This window comes from Eptatretus burgeri, chromosome 14 (genome assembly GCF_056783735.1).
Source record: "Eptatretus burgeri isolate ZD-2024b chromosome 14, Ebu_testis_v1, whole genome shotgun sequence".
NCBI lineage: Eukaryota > Metazoa > Chordata > Myxini > Myxiniformes > Myxinidae > Eptatretus > Eptatretus burgeri.
Window position 1 is genome coordinate 6,051,910 of NC_140974.1, and position 20,577 is coordinate 6,072,486.

At 41.6% G+C, this 20,577-nt stretch overlaps 1 protein-coding gene across 7 annotated transcripts in view; it reads right to left on the reverse strand.

The window, feature by feature from the left end:
* The window catches only part of LOC147012595 (protein transport protein Sec16A-like), a 146,504-nt gene that overhangs the window by 112,489 nt on the left and 13,438 nt on the right, over positions 1-20,577 (reverse strand). For 5 of the 7 annotated variants that reach the window (XM_085853618.1, XM_085853619.1, XM_085853616.1 and 2 more), the window contains exon 1: positions 2,114-2,550. The exons of the other annotated variants lie outside the window; for them this stretch is intronic. The gene's annotated coding sequence lies outside the window, so the exon portion shown is untranslated. Of the gene's footprint in view, positions 1-2,113; positions 2,551-20,577 lie in introns of those variants that run through there. 7 annotated transcript variants of the gene reach the window in all.

Genomic DNA, 20,577 nt, shown 5'->3' on the forward strand with positions numbered 1-20,577 from the left:
ATGGACGACAGACACAGACACAGACACACACTTTCTTGGGGAACTCTGGGTCACAACAATGGCACTCAGCAGGGCATTACCTCTGAAGGATTTCCTCCTCCCTCCCCACGGATGCCAGCCCACGGGAATTGTCAGTGCTCTTATCCATTTAAATGATGAACATCCAGCAAGGAAGCAGCATGTATCCATTTTTAAAAGTTTTTTTGGGATCACTCGGCTGGCGTTTAAGTTGCCAATCTCCTAGATTTGGAGCGGATGATCTCAGCGTTACACGACCGAGTGTGGTCAGGGTGCATATTAAAAAATATTGGCCATTTTGAAATAAATACAAGCTGTCTACAACCAAATGTTGATAAATAGGTCAACTAGGATAACAAAACAAAATTTGGTGCATTGAATCTTTGGATGTGGCGTCTGAGATTTCACAACATTGGTGGCCATCTTGAATATTGCGGACATTTCGATGAAAAAATCAAGTTCACCAAGATCTAGATTTGATCGGTTGGTCAAATACTGCCATTGCGTCATTAAATGCTTTTAACCAAAGTGCACAATTATTTCACCGTACCATGATACTAAATCCTTCGACCACCAATGGCCCTGAACCTACCTCAACTACTCAAGCTGAAATCACTCCTGGCCTTAGATTTGCAGATGACCCCCAAATCTGCTAACCCCAAAGCCTTTGCTCCACTGGTGTGTATCATAACTGGTGTTATCCTCCCTCTGGGTGGGTGGACCTCCTGGCCAAGTTGCCGCGTGTGGGATAAAACAAACGTACACGCATATACGTACACGGACACACACAGTCCCCTTCCACCTTCTGAAACCCACATCTAAAAAAGGTGTGTACGTCTATGGATGAAACGTGAGCAGGTTGGGTGTGTGGCAAGGATGAATTGATTATATTTTAGAGAAGATTTGAATCCAGATACTCGAATTTTAAGTAATTCTTCACCTTTAAAAGATTGGCTCAGTGCTGGCTTCATGGTTAGGGTGGCCGGCTTGGGATCCTAGGGTCCTGAGTTTGAGCCCAGTTAGCCACTGAATTAACACCAGGGGGGTTGACTCGACCTGTCAACCTTCCGAGGTCGGCGAAATGAGTACCAGTGCACTGGTCCCGGTGTACGCCCCGGTTAGAAAAGGTGTACCACATTCCTGTGCGTCGTAAGAGGCGACCAGGATTGGCGCAAGGAAGGGCATCCAGCAATAAAACATTGCCTCAAGAAGGGAACCATGATTGCATGGAGCCCACAAAAAGCTAACCCCTGCTCAGCAGGGAAAAATGGCTGAATATAATTGTATACCAGCGCACGTGCTGTAAAAAGGCTGTTTTTCTTTTTACCGTTGAAACATTGGGCCAAAAACTATGTACGTAATGATATCTCAAAAAGTTGTGGATGAGTGATGACAAAACTTGGTGGACGAGTTGGTTCGGTGACAAGAACAAGCCGATTCGATTTTGGTTCAGTATCCGACCCATCGGTGGGACACAAAACGTGAACTGTTCACCCGGCGGAGGTACGCGCTCCTACCGAGTGCCGTTCCAGTTTAAAGGTACTTCTCCTCGTACAGATTAAAAGACACTTTTCCTTTACATGATTTGGATATTTTTTAAAAGGGTGGACAGCCTGCTTTTCCAGGCAGTAGTGAGACATTCTCCTTGCGGTAAGGGGGTGGGGGGAAGGGGGGGAGAGCTCGGTGATGCCTTTTGCTTGGTGTTGGAAAAGGGAAAAACATTTTGACCCTCACTCGTATTTTCCCACGTTATGGACTTGATGAGGATGACATTTTCCACCCGGGAGATGCACAGCGAAAACTAAACTTGCCTTCCCCAACCATAAGCACTCCGACACCAAGTACAGTACAGTACAGTACAGTACAGTACAGTACCTGTGTGCTCCAGGTACGTGTGCAGGTGATGGTTACACAGTGCGGATCCAAGGTGTCACGCCTGATGACATACAGTACTCGGCAATCCCAAACGTGTAACCCAGGTGATCAGTGTTCACTAGACCGGTACCAGGTACAGCCAACATCATTCCGAATGGTAGTTACACACAATTTGCAAACAGAACCCGCACGCGTCGCTCGACCACTCTCCTTGACGTACCCGGTCTCGCCTTGATTTCCTCCCGAGATCGTGACGCGGGCCTCCCGACGGGCCGCTAGCCGAGACCCGGTCTTTCCAATCGGCTCCGTTCGATTTGGGGAAAAGGGAAATGTTTCCGAACGACGGCGTCGCTGATACTCCGAAGAAAGGTTGACCGTGAGCTCGAGGGGCCCGTGTTATCGGCGGGGAAGTCAGGGAGCCGGTGCTGAGGCCGACGTCGCACCGACGAGCGCGACACAACTAACTAGGCCCGTGCTACGTGTAACTTACAGTTCTCCGGCAGAGGGAGATGAAAAACATTGTAAGGACAGAGTCGTGTAACACACGCGGCAAGTTTACTCTCCGCCTCTTATTTAATAGTGAACTAGATAAACCTTCAAACATAAATCACGAGCAGGCGGCGACATTCCATCGGGGCCTTTGGGTTCGGCGTGAGCTCACGAAAAAACCTGCTGATCACAACACCGTCATGGAATGTTTTATTCATACCGACTCACAAACGGAGTTCGAACGCCGCTTGTTTTGCTTATTGTACGAAATGCTCGAATTGTTAATCCGACGACGGCGTAACGTGTCGCAGCGGAAACATCGCAAGTTCATTTAAACCGTTTCAAATCGTCGGCTTTATCATTGGACTCATCGAGACGAGCGGTTTGTTTTTTTTGCACAGACAATTTAACATAACACACCTGGGTAGTCGGTGTAGCAGGTGTACAGGTATAGCGGGTGTGAGGTATAGTGGGTGTGAGGTATAGCAGGTGTACAGGTAGGTAGAGTTGGTATAGCAGGTGTACAGGTATAGTCGTCATGAGGTATAGCAGCGAGTTGTACAGGCATACAGGTGTGCAGGTATAGCAGGTGTACAGGTGTAGTAAGTATCCAGGTATAGCAGGTGTACAGGTATAGTAAGTATCCAGGTATAGCAGGTGTACAGGTATAGCAGGTGTACAGGTATAGTAAGTATCCAGGTATAGCAGGTGTGCAGGTATAGTAAGTATCCAGGTATAGCAGGTGTAAAGGTATAGTAGGTTACAGGTATAGTAAGTATCCAGGTATAGCAGGTGTACAGGTGTAGTAAGTATCCAGGTATAGCAGGTGTACAGGTATATTCGGTGCACAGACATAGTAAGTATCCAGGTAGAGCAGGTGTGTAAGTAGGTAGAGTTGGTACAGCAGGTGCACAGGTAAAGTCGGTATGAGGTAAAGCAGGTGTGCAAGTATAGTAGGTGTACAGGTATAGTAAGTATCCAGGTATAGTAGGTGTACAGGTATATTCGATGCACAGACATAGTAAGTATCCAGGTAGAGCAGGTGTATAAGTAGGTAGAGTTGGTACAGCAGGTGCACAGGTAAAGTCGGTATGAGGTAAAGCAGGTGTGCAAGTATAGTAGGTGTACAGGTGTAGTAAGTATCCAGGTATAGCAGGTGTACAGGTATATTCGGTGCACAGACATAGTAAGTATCCAGGTAGAGCAGGTGTGTAAGTAGGTAGAGTTGGTACAGCAGGTGCACAGGTAAAGTCGGTATGAGGTAAAGCAGGTGTGCAAGTATAGTAGGTGTACAGGTATAGTAAGTATCCAGGTATAGCAGGTGTACAGGTATATTCGGTGCACAGACATAGTAAGTATCCAGGTAGAGCAGGTGTGTAAGTAGGTAGAGTTGGTACAGCAGGTGCACAGGTAAAGTCGGTATGAGGTAAAGCAGGTGTGCAAGTATAGTCGGTGTATAGGTATAGTAAGTATCCAGGTATAGTAGGTGTACAGGTATATTCGATGCACAGACATAGTAAGTATCCAGGTAGAGCAGGTGTATAAGTAGGTAGAGTTGGTACAGCAGGTGCACAGGTAAAGTCGGTATGAGGTAAAGCAGGTGTGCAAGTATAGTAGGTGTACAGGTATAGTAAGTATCCAGGTATAGTAGGTGTACAGGTATAGTAAGTATCCAGGTGTAGTAGGTGTACAGGTATAGTTGGTGCACGACAAGGCCATTAGGCCCACCAAAGCCTATACTGGTAACTTCTGCCTGTTTGTTCGAACTGTCTCCCCTTTTAAATGCTGAAAACAGAGTAAGAAGCGACATGTACCATGTTGTCAGTGTTGGCAATGATTCCAGTCGGGGTGACGAATCGCTGTGACGTTCCAGGTTCAGGGCAGACACCCGATGTAACCATGTCGCCCCCCATTCGGGTTCATAATTACAGGTTCCATGGTGGTATCAGGTATCAGGTATAAGGTATAAGGTATCAGGGATAAGGTACCAGGTATAAGGTATCAGGTATAAGGTACCAGGTATAAGGTATCAGGTATAAGGTACCAGGTATAAGGTATCAGGTATAAGGTATAAGGTATCAGGTATAAGGTACCAGGTATAAGGTATCAGGTATAAGGTACCAGGTATAAGGTATCAGGTATAAGGTACCAGGTATAAGGTATAAGGTACCAGGTATAAGGTACCAGGTATAAGGTACCAGGTATAAGGTATCAGGTATAAGTTACCAGGTATAAGGTACCAGGTATAAGGTATAAGGTGTGTTAGTTAACACACTTTGACCTAACTTTAGATATTTATCGATGAGGTGCGATTCGACATTCTTCATGATTTACACGTTAAAGTATCGGTTCCCAGTGACGGTAAAAGCAAACAAATTAAATTATCTTTTTTTAACCGAAATTTTAATAAACATCGAACCAAGAGGTGTGTTCTGTTAGCAAGCGGCTTGCTATCGCTTTCTAAGCAGGCCGTTCCGTTTGAAACCGCTTTGAAAATCGCTCGCCTCGCCACTCGGCAAGCGGAGCAAGCGATTGAGAGGAACACACACAAGTTACACATAAGGTACGCACAAGGTACGCACAAGGTACACACCAGGTAAACACAAGGTACGCACAAGGTAAACACAAAGTAAACACAAGGTACACACAAGGTAAACACAAGGTACGCACAAGGTACGCACCAGATAAACACAAGGTACACACAAGGTACGCACAAGGTACACACAAGGTAAACACAAGGTAAACACAAGTTAAACACAAGGTACACACGAGGTAAACACAAGGTACACACAAGGTAAACACAAGGTACACACAAGGTATACACAAGGTAAACACAAGGTACACACAAGGTATGCACAAGGTACACACCAGGTACACACAAGGTACGCACAAGGTAAACACAAGGTACACAAAAGGTACGCACAAGGTAAACACAAGGTACACACAAGGTACACACCAGGTAAACACAAGGTACACACAAGGTATGCACAAGGTACACACCAGGTACACACAAGGTACGCACAAGGTACACACAAGGTACACACAAGGTACACATAAGGTAATACGACGCAGGTCGAGGCTATTCGGTCCATCATGCCTCCACCACACCAACAACATCAACACAAGATCAACAGAAGAAAACATACAAAATGGTTTATTTTGTTTGTTTTAGTGTTTTTTGTTTTTTTGTTTTGTTTACCTTGTCGCGGCTCGTATGGGAGCGAACACACAACGCACAGCAAGGGGGGCATGAGACAAGAGGGGCGGGAAGGACAAAACAATGGGGGAAAAGAGACATTAGGAGATCTGTGGAAGGGAGAGGGATGGGACTGGGAACATGGGGAATACATCAACTCCAAAAAAACAAAAAAAAATTCGTAAAACATCAGTGACACACAACATCAACCACACAACCCCCACCACCATCACTCCGTACACATGTACACAATCACCCATCAATGCTCAAACTATACTACCACAAAGTCCAATCAACATCCCCACACCCCTCTATCTCCATAACTTCCAGGTACCTATCTAATTCCAATTTAAACTTATCTGCTGTTTCAGCTACCACTACCTTTCCAGGAAGACCATTCCATGTATGAACTACTCCATGAGTAAAAGACCCCTGTCTTACTACCGTCTTCACCCTCCTCTTGTTTACTCTCTCAAACTATCGACTGGTCCTATCACTGTCTCCTCTGTTGAATAATTAATTCTTCACATATTATGTCTCAATCTCAACTCTTCATGCGATTTTCCGGATGAGATCCAAGAACAGGATCTGGAAAAATAAAACAATTGGAGGTGTAGTAAGTGTCGTAAGTAAGTGTAGTAAGTAAGTGTAGTAAGTGTAGTAAGTGTCATAAGTAAGTGTAGTAAGTAAGTGTAGTAAGTAAGTGTAGTAAGTGTAGTAAGTAAGTGTAGTAAGTGTAGGAAGTGTAGTAAGTAAGTGTAGTAAGTAAGTGTAGTAAGTGTAGTAAGTGTAGTAAGTCAGTGTAGTAAGTAAGTGTAGTAAGTAAGTGTAGTAAGTAAGTGTAGTAAGTGTAGGAAGTGTAGTAAGTAAGTGTAGTAAGTAAGTGTAGTAAGTAAGTGTAGTAAGTCAGTGTAGTAAGTAAGTATAGTAAGTGTAGGAAGTGTAGTAAGTGAAATGAGAGCGAGAGAAGAACCTTCAGAGTTTAGGCTTTATTCCATTTGATTGGAGCCTCTTCTGCGGGCACACCGGGGAATACAGGTTCAGCTAGGAGTACATAAGCAGTAACGTATACATGTGCGATTAATCATTGCAGACTAAATCCGCGTAAGCACGGAGTTCGATATAATCTCCATTCTCACCAGTCAATGAGCACCTTCAGTCAACGAGCATCAAGTGAACAGCCGATGTAAATGGCAATGCCCCGGGGACAATCCCCCGTGCCGCGGAGACCTCCCCTTATACGCGAGACGCACAACATGTGATCCCGCGTCATGTCCCTCAATTCACCTCAATTCACCACATTCTCCCCACCTTTAAAATGCAACTAGGGGCCCATCTTACACGCCATGATTGCTTTAGCACTATAGGAGTATACATTTCAAGCAACGCGGACTAATAGGTCTACAGAAGCATACATGCCAAGCAGTGATTATTTTGAGTTGTAGGAGCATGGAAATGAGCATCGATATATGATATAATGAGCATATAGGAGCATGAGCAGCGAGAATGCCGATAATCCCCTTTACAGATTGAGTCGTCGAGGGGGCCTTATTCGTCGACCTCTCCGGGAGTAAATGGCAGTTTCACTTGAGGGAGACTCCCGATCCTCTTGGTGAGCCTCGACTTGTGCCGGGGATGACTCCTCGATCGCTCTCGGGTGGAACGCGGCAGCCCCGTCGCCCGGTGGAGTTCCTGGGGGGGAACACCTGGGGAGGGGATGTCAGAAGGAGGAGTGCCAGAAGGTGGTGTACCTGCGGGAGGAGTACCTGAGGGAGCCAGATGGCGAACCGACACAGTGGTCCCCCTGCCATCCGGGAGCCTGACATGAGCATACTCTGGATTAGTGTCAATGAGTTCGACCCCCTCCACCAGGGGTTCATACTTGCTTTGTCGTACCGGGCGTTTCATGAACACTGTTCCGGGATGGGTCAGCCAGTTGGGCACCGTTTGACCGTCAACATAACGTCGCTGGTGAGTAAACATTCGTTCGTGAGGAGTTGCATTGGTGGACGTGCAGAGCAAAGAGCGTATGGAATTCAGAGCGTCGGGAAGAGTAACCTCCCACTGCACGGAGGCCCAGTCCTCTCGATTTCAGCGCCAGAGTTACGGCTTTCCAAATAACTCCATTATACCTTTCCACCTGCCCGTTTCCCTGTGGGTTGTAACCCGTCGTTCGACTAGTTGCTATGCCGAGCTCTAGTAGGAATTGTTTTAGCCCGGCCGACATGAAACACGGCCCTCTGTCTGAATGTATGTACGAAGGTTTCCCAAACATAGCGAAGAGGTCAGAGAGACATCTCACGACAGTGCCCGAGGTCATATCCGAGCACGGAAATGCGAAAGGGAACCTTGAATATTCATCAACAACGGTGAATATGTATCTGTTGTCTGTCTCGGTCGGCAGGGGCCCTTTGAAGTCGATGTTTAGTCTCTCGAAGGGGGAAGTGGCCTTGATCAGTCTGCCAGATGCCGCGCCATAGAATCTGGGTTTTAGTCCAGCACATACAGGGCATGAAAGCATTCATTTGTTTAATATCTTCAACAGAATAGGGAAGATTTTGTCTGCGCACGAAATGTGCCATTCTGGTTACCCCTGGGTGGCAGAGAGACACGTGTAGGTCTTGCAAAGCCTGACTGATTGTTGCCGAACTGTAGACCCGAGAGAAGGTATCTGCAGCAGGGTTTTCCTTCCCGGGCCGGTAAACAATGTCGTAACTGTAGCAAGCTAGGTCTATCCGCCATCTCATAATTTTTTCATTCTTAATTTTCCCGTTATTTTTCCCATCAAACATGAATGCCACGGATCGTTGATCCGTAACGAGCGTGAAGTGGTTTCCCAGCAAATAATGTCTCCATTTGCGCAGCGCTTCGACAATGGTGTACGCTTCCTTCTCTATCGCTGAGTGTCTCTGCTCGCTTCTAGAGAGAGTTCTCGAGAAGAACGCGACCGGCCACCCAGACTGATTAAGCGTAGCAGCTATCGCGTGATCTGAAGCATCTGTTTCCACCACGAAGGGCACCGAGCTGTCGATCGATAAAACCACGGACTTACTGATATCATCCTTGAGGTTGTGGAAAGCTCTTACAACAGCGGCATCTGGTGGAAAGTTTTTGCAATGCACTAGGGGATGTATTTTCTCGGAGTATTGCGAAATCCATCTTGCATAGTAAGCGAACATGCCGATCACCCGGCGCATTGCCTGCAGGTCCTGAGGTGGGGGTAGCTCACGAAGTGGGCGCAATCGTTCAGGATCGGGCTTAATCGTGCCGTCGGCTATTGTGTAGCCGAGAAGGTCAATTGACCTTTCCGAGAATACGCATTTCTCATAGTTGAGAGTCAGATTATATTTTCTAGCAATGCTCAAGAATCTGTCTAGATTCCTATCATGTTCCCTCTGATCCCTACCGCACACTGTGACATTGTCCACGTAAACAAAAGTGTCTTTGAGGTTTTCATCTGAGATGATGTCGTCCATAACCCGTTGGAAGCAAGCTACCCCATTCGTGACACCGAAAGGTATTCTCCTGAATTGGTAGAGGCGCCTCCCTGCCTGGAATGCGGTGTAAGGTTTGTCTTCCTCTCGGATGGGAATTTGATGATAGGCGCTTCGCAAGTCGATGGTGCTGAATACCTTATAATTGGCCACGCGTTCGACCATCTCGTCTATGCGCGGCAGGGGGTAGGCATCGAGTTGGGTAAAGCGATTGACCGTTTGGGAATAATCGACAACCATTCGTTTCTTTTGGTTCTGACTGCTGGTTACTAACACCTGTGCGCGCCATGGCGAATCGCTCGGTTCTATAATTCCTTCTTCCAGTAATCGCTTGATTTCTGAGGTGATGAAATTCATGTCAGCAGTGGTATATCGCCGCGATTTAATCGCTATCGGTTTGCAGACCGGCGACAAGTTAGCGAACAGCTGGGGGGACGTCACCTCCGCGGTGGTCAACGCATTTAAAATTAGACGAGGTTTGCTTCCTCCAAAGGGTATTTCGACGCTCGTGTGCTGCTTGAGGACATTATGACCCAGAATTACGTCTGCGCACAAATCACGAAGCACCAGTACCCTTACATCCTGATGCGTGTACCCTTTTACGTCCAATTCAACATTGCAGTACCCTCGTACGCGGGATTGTAGTGAGGTGGCGGCCATGCATACCGTATTGTCAGTCGGGTGGATTACCCATTTCCGGCCCTTCACTAGCGAGCTGTTGACGAAACTTTCAGAGCTACCGGTATCAATCAGTGCCTCAGCCATATGCCCGTTAATTCGTACGTTGATGATAGCCTTGGATAGATTCCCCGGGGAGGCTGCAGTTAATTTATTTTGCGAGTAGAGAGCCGCAGAAGTGGGTTTATTTCTCCTTAGAGTAGATTTACATACCCTGGCATAATGCCCTTTCTTGTCGCAATTCATGCATGTGGCATCTCTGGCGGGACATTTTTGACGAGGGTGCCTTTTGTACCCACAAAAGAAGCATTTACCAACCGGAGCAGTTGCTGAGGAGTTTGACGTGGCCTGGGTATCCGGCTCCTCGGGTGTTTCTCCATCCCCTATGTCTGGCTGTGTCTGTGCCAGTGGGGTTCCTTGAGTTCCCATCGTAGCAGCGTTCATTAGCAGCATCGGTGTCCCAAATGACTCAGATTGCTGCTGAGCCGTATCCATCGCTCGTGCCTGATCGACTACCTTGTCAAGAGTGGGTTGCGCTTTCTCTAGTAAGCGTTGCCGTATGTGGGCTGATCTGAGTCCTTGGATGAATGCCTCCCGTGTGGCTTCCTTTCGGTGTTCCTCGGCGCTTACGGCCCGGAAGCTGCCGTCTTTTCCCAGCTGATTCAGAGCTTGCAGGAACTGATCGATTGTCTCCCTGGCTGCTTGCTTGCGTGTGTTGAGAAGATGTCGCATGTATACCTCGTTCTTGGGCTTCACGTAGAGCGCTTGCAGCACGTCGATCGCTGCTTCGTAAGTGTCGCACTCCGAGAAGAGCCTGTACACGCTGGGCGAGACATGATTCACGAGAGCGGCAAATTTGTCGGCTCCCTCCTCGATGATGGTCAGATAGTGTGAGAAGGAACAGAACCAATGTGACCATTTCATTTCTGCGTCAGTCGCGTTTGGGTCTGCGTTGAACCTCTCTGGTTTGTAGATCTTGTCCATCGTTGGTTGAGAGAGCCGAGAAAACCAAATGGAATAAATTGAAATGAGAGCGAGAGAAGAACCTTCAGAGTTTAGGCTTTATTCCATTTGATTGGAGCCGCTTCTGCGGGCACACCGGGGAATACAGGTTCAGCTAGGAGTACATAAGCAGTAACGTATACATGTGCGATTAATCATTGCAGACTAAATCCGCGTAAGCATGGAGTTCGATATAATCTCCATTCTCACCAGTCAATGAGCACCTTCAGTCAACGAGCATCAAGTGAACAGCCGATGTAAATGGCAATGCCCCGGGGACAATCCCCCGTGCCGCGGAGACCTCCCCTTATACGCGAGACGCACAACATGTGATCCCGCGTCATGTCCCTCAATTCACCTCAATTCACCACAGTAAGTAAGTGTAGTAAGTAAGTGTAGTAAGTGTAGTAAGTAAGTGTAGTAAGTCAGTGTAGTAAGTAAGTGTAGTAAGTAAGTGTAGTAAGTAAGTGTAGTAAGTAAGTGTAGTAAGTGTAGGAAGTGTAGTAAGTAAGTGTAGTAAGTAAGTGTAGTAAGTAAGTGTAGTAAGTGTAGGAAGTGTAGTCAGTAAGTGTAGTAAGTAAGTGTAGTAAGTAAGTGTAGTAAGTCAGTGTAGTAAGTCAGTGTAGTAAGTGTAGGAAGTGTAGTAAGTAAGTGTAGTAAGTGTCGTAAGTGTAGTAAGTGTAGAGTAGGAGTCGATGAGGACGAGTTGTTGGAGTCATGAGGCCCATACGTGCTGTGGCCTTATCAAGGCCCGTGACCACGATTGGCTGTAACCTTTTAATATTATATGTTCGATAATAATCCTTGTTTTACACTGAAGGGGAAACTGAAATATAAAGTCATAACTATTGTTAATACTGGAAAACACTTCCACAGATGGCTTGGCTTAATCCTGGATGCGACCTTGGGTGGTGGAGGATCCTGGGTACATGTTGGGTGGTGGAGGATCCTGGGTACTTGTTGGGTGGTGGAGGATCCTGGGTACGTGTTGGGTGGTGGAGGATCTTGGGTGCGTGTTGGGTGGTGGAGGATCCTGGGTTCTTGTTGGGTGGTGGAGGATCCTGGGTCCGTGTTGGGTGGTGGAGGATCCTGGGTACTTGTTGGGTGGTGGAGGATCCTGGGTACGTGTTGGGTGGTGGAGGATCTTGGGTGCGTGTTGGGTGGTGGAGGATCCTGGGTTCTTGTTGGGTGGTGGAGGATCCTGGGTACATGATGCGTGGTGGAGGATCCTGGGTCCGTGTTGGGTGATGGAGGATCCTGTGTACGTGTTGGGTGGTGGAGGATCCTGGGTCCGTGTTGGGTGGTGGAGGATCTTGGGTGCGTGTTGGGTGGTGGAGGATCCTGGGTACGTGTTTGGTGGTGGAGGATCCTGGGTACATGTTGCGTGGTGGAGGATCCTGGGTACGTGTTTGGTGGTGGAGGATCCTGGGTACATGTTGCGTGGTGGAGGATCCTGGGTACGTGTTGGGTGGTGGAGGATCCTGGGTACGTGTTGGGTGGTGGAGGATCCTGTGTACGTGTTGGGTGGTGGAGGATCCTGTGTACGTGTTGGGTGGTGTAGGATCCTGGGTACATGATGCGTGGTGGAGGATCCTGGGTACGTGTTTGGTGGTGAGGATCTTGGGTGCGTGTTGGGTGGTGGAGGATCCTGGGTACGTGTTGGGTGGTGGAGGATCCTGGGTACACGATGCATGGTGGAGGATCCTGGGTACGTGTTTGGTGGTGGAGGATCTTGGGTGCGTGTTGGGTGGTGGAGGATCCTGGGTACGTGTTTGGTGGTGGAGGATCCTGGGTACATGTTGCGTGGTGGAGGATCCTGGGTACGTGTTTGGTGGTGGAGGATCCTGGGTACATGTTGCGTGGTGGAGGATCCTGGGTACGTGTTGGGTGGTGGAGGATCTTGGGTGCGTGTTGGGTGGTGGAGGATCCTGGGTACGTGTTGGGTGGTGGAGGATCCTGGGTACGTGTTGGGTGGTGGAGGATCCTGTGTACGTGTTGGGTGGTGGAGGATCCTGGGTGGTGGAGGATCCTGGGCACGTGTTGGGTGGTGGAGGATCCTGGGTATGTGTTGGGTGGTGGAGGATCCTGGGTACGTGTTGGGTGGTGGAGGATCCTGTGTACGTGTTGGGTGGTGGAGGATCCTGGGTACGTGTTGGGTGGTGGAGGTGCTCCGGTTGCCCTTGGGGAAATCCGGCACGGCGCAGTGAACAGCTTCCTTTGTGACACACGTGAACAGGCGAAAATTGTCAGCCTCCTCGCAGGGAGGTTGTGGGGGTGGGGGGGGGAGGGGGAAACTGTCCCATGACTCAAGACCTGACCCTGGGTAATAGAACACGTATGTAATTTATTGATTTGATGCTCGAACAGAGACAGCGCACACTTCCCCATCATCCAATGAGCGACATCACGCCCAGCTGTTGTTTGTGAACTGTCCCAAAGTTGTCAAACAATTGCGATAAACATTAACAACGGTGGATTTTCATGCGTGTTACACGGCTAGTTTAGGTCGTCACCATCCCCGATGTGTACCATACAATTGGACCACAAACGGACGTCTCTCTGAGGAAACAGAGAAGCTTGATTCACTCCACACGAGACGAATACAACACACGGCCATGACAGAAACCCGGAAGAGTGGAAGAGGGAGGCGTGGCCAGAAACCCGGAAGAGTGAGAGAGGGAGGCGTGGCCAGAAACCCGGAAGTGAGGGAGAGGGAGGCGTGGCCAGGTCACGTCACTTCCCGAAATAACCACCACGAAGGCATACTATGATTTCCTTCGTATTCCCAAAGGGTTGTTCATGGAATACTCTTCACGTGGAAATTAATACAGCACCAAAACGTCCCTTTTATCGATTTTTCATTTGGAGGATGATAGTAGGGTGAATATACTGGTTCTGGCTCACTTTTCCCCATGTAAATGAATGGGGGATTTTCAGCGATTCATATTTTTTTCCCTAAAAACAAACCCCCTTTTTATCCCAAGGTATATTTATTTGTCTCCCCTTTTAACCTGGGGACACTTTTTTTTCAAATAACCCATGCAATAAGATAAAGATTTGTTCAAGTAGCAAAGTAGTAATGTGATTTGTTAAAGGTGATTCTAAAGAAATATCTGAAACGTCTAAGCCTCGGGACACTCTTTATCAAATAACCAATGCATATTGTTTAGCTCACTCATTGAACCTATAAAGATTTGTTCATTCTCAAATTCCTTCAATAGTTTAATTTTCTTTGCACAATAATCCCCATCTGAAATATTTTAAAACAAAACATTTGAATCTTTATATTTTTAAGATACCCCTTTTGTGCCATTATGAATTGATAAACTTCTCTTAATGCTCTTGTTTGACCACGTCCTGAGCCACATATCATTTTGAGATGATAGTAAATTGTTTTTTCATTGTTCAATTGATAACCATCAAAGTTTTCAGTCCATTCAAGGATATTCATTTTTTTCTTTACATCCTCTAACTTACCACTTTTTAAATTGATTCACTTATTTGTTTTATTTACCTTTGTTTTAGTTATTTTTTCAATAAGACTTATTTGATATTTTTCACATTCATTATGTTTTCCATTTATATACCAAGACTGAGATTTTCTCCACTCTTTAGTTTGATTAATACTTGGTTTGACCATTTATATATTGCGAAAAAACGCGGCGGTAGCCCTTAAAAAACCCTAACCCATCTTCCCATCATTAAAACACAATCTATTTTATACACTCTATCATACAATATCCATATGGAACACAATCTATTCCATTATCTAAAATAAATCTCTTATCATCAAAGGCTCCTAATGCCTTTTTATTTACTTCTTCACTATATATGTTATGATTATAACTTCTTATTGTATTCATGTTCCTATATTCTTCTTTCTTATTCATCAAACAATTATAATAATTTCTAAAAGTTATTGATTTCTTTATTACATATTTCTTTATTCCCTTTAACCTCTTATCAATCTGATCACCATACTTATAAGCATATGCCTTTGCTCTCAATCCAATAAACTCAATCATTACTTTTCCACCCAACTCATCCTTAAACTTACCAATAACCTTTTCATTCTTTTTGGAAAATAACTCACTCTTCTTGCTGAAATTACTTGTATCATACACTCCAATATTTTTCTTCATATCTTTATAAACATCATCAGTTTTTATATCTAGGATAAAACTATCAGTGTCCATATACAACAATGAAACATTTTCACCATACTCTTTCTTTAAGTCATTATACAAATAATTATACATCAATATCTTTGATAAATCAAGAACTGCTGTTCCAATATAAATTGGTTTATCCATTACAATACTTTCCTTTTTCATATGAATTGCAGAAAAGTTCTCTGAAAAAAACCTCTTCTCTCTCAAAACTTGGTTTATTTATCAATCTCGAAGCTTCTTTCCAAGATGTTGCGAATCTAATGTTTTGCCTGTTTCTAACATTTTCCATAGTCTTTCCAAATACAGCATTATTCATTAATTTATAAAAGTCCCCTTCAAATTTTACTTTTGTATTTGCTCTCATATCTGTATTGAATTGAATATACTTTTTCACCCAAGGACTTTGTTTAAATTTTAAAACTCTATGAATTTTAGCTACTCTCAATCCTTCTCCCAAAAACAGTTTTAAGCTTCTCTGATGCAAAACATATCCCTCTTTATCATAGAATGTTGTTAATAACTTTTCTGTTGATTTGCCTTTAATATTAAAACTTTTATGATAATCACTGAACCATTCTTTCTTTGGGGTTTCTTTCTCACATGCAAAAGGAAGGTCTTAATGCTTATTATGAAGATCACTCGGGTACCTCAAATCAACTTCAAAATAATAACCTTCTTCTTCGTCATTCAATTCCTCTTGAGAAGAAATAACAATATTCATCAAAGCCTTTTCATAATCCTTTTCTTCCACCCACTCTAATTTACTATAAGGCAGAGATTGAGACATTGCCCATCCATACAAATTATTAGCATCAAAATACATCAAATAATTACTATCTTTTTCACTATCATAATTTGGAAGATATTTATTATTTGCTTTAGCATATCTTTTTGAACATACTTGTGATATTCCACCTCTCTTGGACTTCTCAATCATCAAAAGCATATCAACATCACTGATTAAATCTATATCTTGTTTTGTCATTTTCAACATTGCACTCCAAGCTAAACCAGGAGCTGTGAAATAGTGGGCAGGATCTAATCCATAACAATTTTTATTATGACAGAGTGATCTAAAAGCTTCAAACACATCAGCTAACAATAAAACATCTGTTTTTAGATATAAATCATGATATTCTCCAAGGTTCTTTAACTTAAATATTTTCCATATTTCTTGTGCGTGTTTATATTCCTTATCACTTATCTCTTCTTCATAAAGGTTATTATAGAAACTTTCTTTTGAAGGAAGTTGTGTTTCTTTAAATCTCATAAATGAATCCATATAATCATCAGGATAAATTCCCTTACTTGTAAGAATTTTCTCTTTACTTTGAATTTCATTCCTTGTTTGAATTTCCTCTCTCGTGAGAATTCCTTCTTTAATCAGAATTTCATCTTTAATCAGAATTTCCTCTTTAGTTAGAATTTCATTCATTGTTCAAATTTTCTTTATAATTAGAATTTCATCTTCAGTTAGAATTTCTTCATTAATTTCCTCATTAATTAGAATTTCCTCTTTACTTTGAATTCTCTCTTTAATCTGAATTTCCTCTTTAGTGAGAATTTCCTCTTTTGGAAAGAATGAATAAAGATTTGGAAAAGAGTCCGTGGAGCTTAGATTTGATGCGCGGTAGGCTAGTGGTGTTCCCATAAACTTGTAAGAATCTAGAAACCTAATACGAGTTAAAGGTTTTGTGAATATCATTTTTGTAAATGAAATATACCTTTGACTTGTGTTTGTTATGGCAGAAATATTCCCTGGTGTTTTTGAAAGTTCATTTATAAATAGATCTGTATCATAGTTGGCGCTGTTGTGAAGAAAGACTGGAATAAAAGAAGGTAATTTATAATTAAGATTACAACAGGAATGAGCGGGACCTCTATATTTACCAGTAAGATGACAATGATCCCTAACTTTAGACTCCTTAATTTCCACCTCACAAATATGACAGATATTGTTCTTTCTAAATTCTAATTTTTCTTCTTTGGTTAATTTCATCGGTTCATTTGTTTCTTTCATTAATTTAGTTAGTCTTATACAATCCTTTTCTAATCGTTTTACAAACTCTTGTGAAGCTTTTTTTCCACTATAATGTTCAAGTTTGTTATACTTTTCTCCAACAGATGATTTGATATAATAACAGAAACCACAAGGAATATGTTTTTGATATTTATTTGTATATGGTTCTTTTGGATTAGGAGAAGCAGTATTTATCTTTTTAAGGATACATTCAAAATCAGCGTATATCACAAATGGGTGCATGATAGATTTATTATAATCTTCAAAAGAAATCTTTTCACCAGGTTTAGGCATTGTAATTACAGCTGATTTATGATTACTACAATATTTTGAATATTGTTCAAATTGTTCTTTTGAATGAAATGAATTAAGACATTGCTTACAAGGATATATTTTGTTTGCTGTTCTGAATATCTGAGAAGAGATTAATCTTGATAAATTATTGATGTATGTGTAATGTGAATTATTTCCAACACTAAAATATAAAAGATCAATGTGTGTTTCTTCATTTTTATAGTTGTTTGAAATTTTTAATATTTGAACTTTGTTTGTATCCGTTAATCCATATACATTAATAGAAAGATTATTCTTTTTCTCAAATTTAGGAATATCTGTTAGTGGCATTGGGAATTTAAAATCTTTAATGTCCAAGGTATTCTCATATTTCATATATTGTTTTACTCTTTCTGAATTACATTTTGGTGGATGAAAGTGAGCAAGAACAGATCAGAGAAAACATTTATTATCATTGTTCTTAATATTAACAACTGCCTTCTTTGGTTTTATTTCTTTTGGTAATTCAATATAAGAAGAAGCTTTAAGAGCGTTTGATTTTAGAATGTGTATATCTAAAAAGATGATTTTTTTAATATTGAATCCACTTCCTACCACTGTATTATCAACATCCTCCTCTTGTTTTGATAGTTCTTCATAAACCCCACTCTTCAAAAAATCTTGAAATGATGTTCTAAAATGAAGATCTGTTCTCATATAAGGAGTTTGTTCTTCATCTTGTCTTTTCATATTCATTTTCACTCCCATATAAAACTTAAAAAGTTTTCATTTATTTTAATGTCTTTTTAATAACTTTTTCAACATCAGGTTTCACTATTTCAATTGATTCAGCTATTGATGATGGACCGGGTTCTCCAAATTGAAAAATCCTTATTTTTATATGCCCTTTAAATGCCCCAACAGTGTTTTCAATGTAATAGTCTCCCTTTACTTTAAACTCATTTTTCTTGTGTTTTTGTGATTGAAGATGACTATTATAACTTCTCTTCAAAACATCCTTTGAACAGATATCACAATGTTTTCTTTCCAACTCAAGAGGAGATATTTTATGAAATAGATTAAATGTGTGTTTGTTGGTTCGGAGGTGTTTTCTATAATGTTTATATTCGTGATTACAAACATCGCAGTATGTTGTATTCACCATATTTATACAATAAATCTTTGCTTAAACTAAAATTTTCTTGATGAAAATTTCGTTTATTTCACAGGTGAATCTGTGCTTAAAACCATTTTATCCTCCAACTTTTTCACTTAATAAATACAATGTTTCAAGACACAAAAGACAAGTTTCAATCAATCTCTTCATTTGTTAAAGATACTGAGAAATATGTGAAGGATGTAAAATTGAACAACGATAAATATAACAACTATTGGATAAAAACAATTATGGGAAATAATATGAGTTCTTCAATTTCCTTCAGTGGAAGGGCTTTTAGTATACCTGGAAGAACATCAATTAAAGTATCTCTAACAAAAGTTTCTCCTCTCCTTCTGGTAATATATTCAAAACTAGAAAAAGCAATGAAACAAGAAAAAGTATCAAAAAACAAAAACCTTATGGATGAAGCTTTAGAAAGAAAAGATAAGACCATCTGTAATATGCAAGGAGAAATTTGTATTTTTTTCAACAACCCGAAAGATGTAAATCCTGATGAAATAAAGGATGTTAATATATCAGGTGAAATGACATTTCGTTCAATAGTTGTTAATGATCATTTTAAAATTACCTTTAATATAAAAAATGTTATCGTTGAATCTGGTAATGAAAAAAAGGATATCGATATCGATGGTAATATTATTAAATATGAGTCAATATACAAATGAAAGTAGAGATGAATTTCAGTTTAAGTAAAGTTTTACTTGATAAATATGCTAGACTTTCCTGATTCTCCATATGGAAAATTTGAGAATTGTCCTGCGTGTGAAAGACGGGGATTAAACAGAGTCAAAAGCCTATAAACAATGTATATTCTGTGATTATCTTCTAATTAATGATAGTAAAAAATATAAAAAGGAAAATAATTCTTTTAGATTTACACCAAAAATGAATTACTTTACAAGATTGATTAGAGAAATGAATGTAAAGTATGAGGGTGATAACACACCTTTCCTTACAAGGGAAGAAACTGAACGTATTAGAGAAATGTTCAAAGGATTGTTGTTATATATTATTCATGGATGTGATTTTCAGGGAAATATCAAGACAAGATATTGCATAAATAAAATAATGGATTATCTTGAAATTAAACCTGAACTTAGGATAAAATATAGAGTTTCTAAAAAAGCCAATAATAAATTAAATAACCTGTTTTCCAAATATATAAATGAATGATTTTTTACCCATTTGGGAAAATAAGATAAAATTTAACAACCATAAAAATCTCCCAAATTCATTAAGATGTCTCATAGTTGGTTCAAGTGGATGTGGAAAAACCTGCTTACTTTTAAAGATGCTCCTCACTCCCAACTTTTTAGATTATGATAATTTAATAATTTTCACAAAGTCGAGTTTTCAACCAGAGTATCAACTACTCTCACAAGGTTTTAATGCTGGTCTTCAAAAAGAAGATATAATCGGTTTATTTAAACTTCAAAAAACCTAAATGATTATAACATTGAAGATATAATTCAACTATTTTGTGATACACAGATGTAAAAATAAATCAAATCTGATAACTTGTATTCTTAGTGATAATACGGATGATATACCGTCTCCCCAAGATTTGGATAAATCAAAAAAGAACCTCGTTATCTTTGATGATTGTGTTAATGAGAGAAACCAAACGGTAATGGGCAGCTATTACACAAGAGGGAGACATTCTTCTTGTAATTGTATTTATCTTAGTCAATCGTACTTTCAACTTCCTCGTCGTTCCATCAGAAACAATGCTAATACTTTTATTTTATTCAAGTTAAGTTCAATAGATATCAATAATTTTTGGAGAGACAATTGTTCTACATTATGTAGTAAAAAGAAATTTGGGGATTACATGAAGCACACGACTGAAAAATATAAATATATTGTTGTGAAACAAGATGAGTTATTAAGGGATATATTTTTTGTTTTATAAACAATTACATATATAAATGACAACTATTATTATAAATCTTGTGGGTAAATCTGCTTCTGGAAAAAACTTTCATAAATCAAGGTTCTTGTGTAGTACAAAGGAGAATATTGTAAATTTACTTAAAAAACACCCCGTGATACGCATTGTATCAACAACAACTAGAGCAAAAAGACCTGGAGAAGTAAAAGGTGAAGATTATCACTATATTTCAGTGGAGGAACATATGCGATTGAAGAATGAAGGTCAAATATTTGAGGAGGTTTCTCTT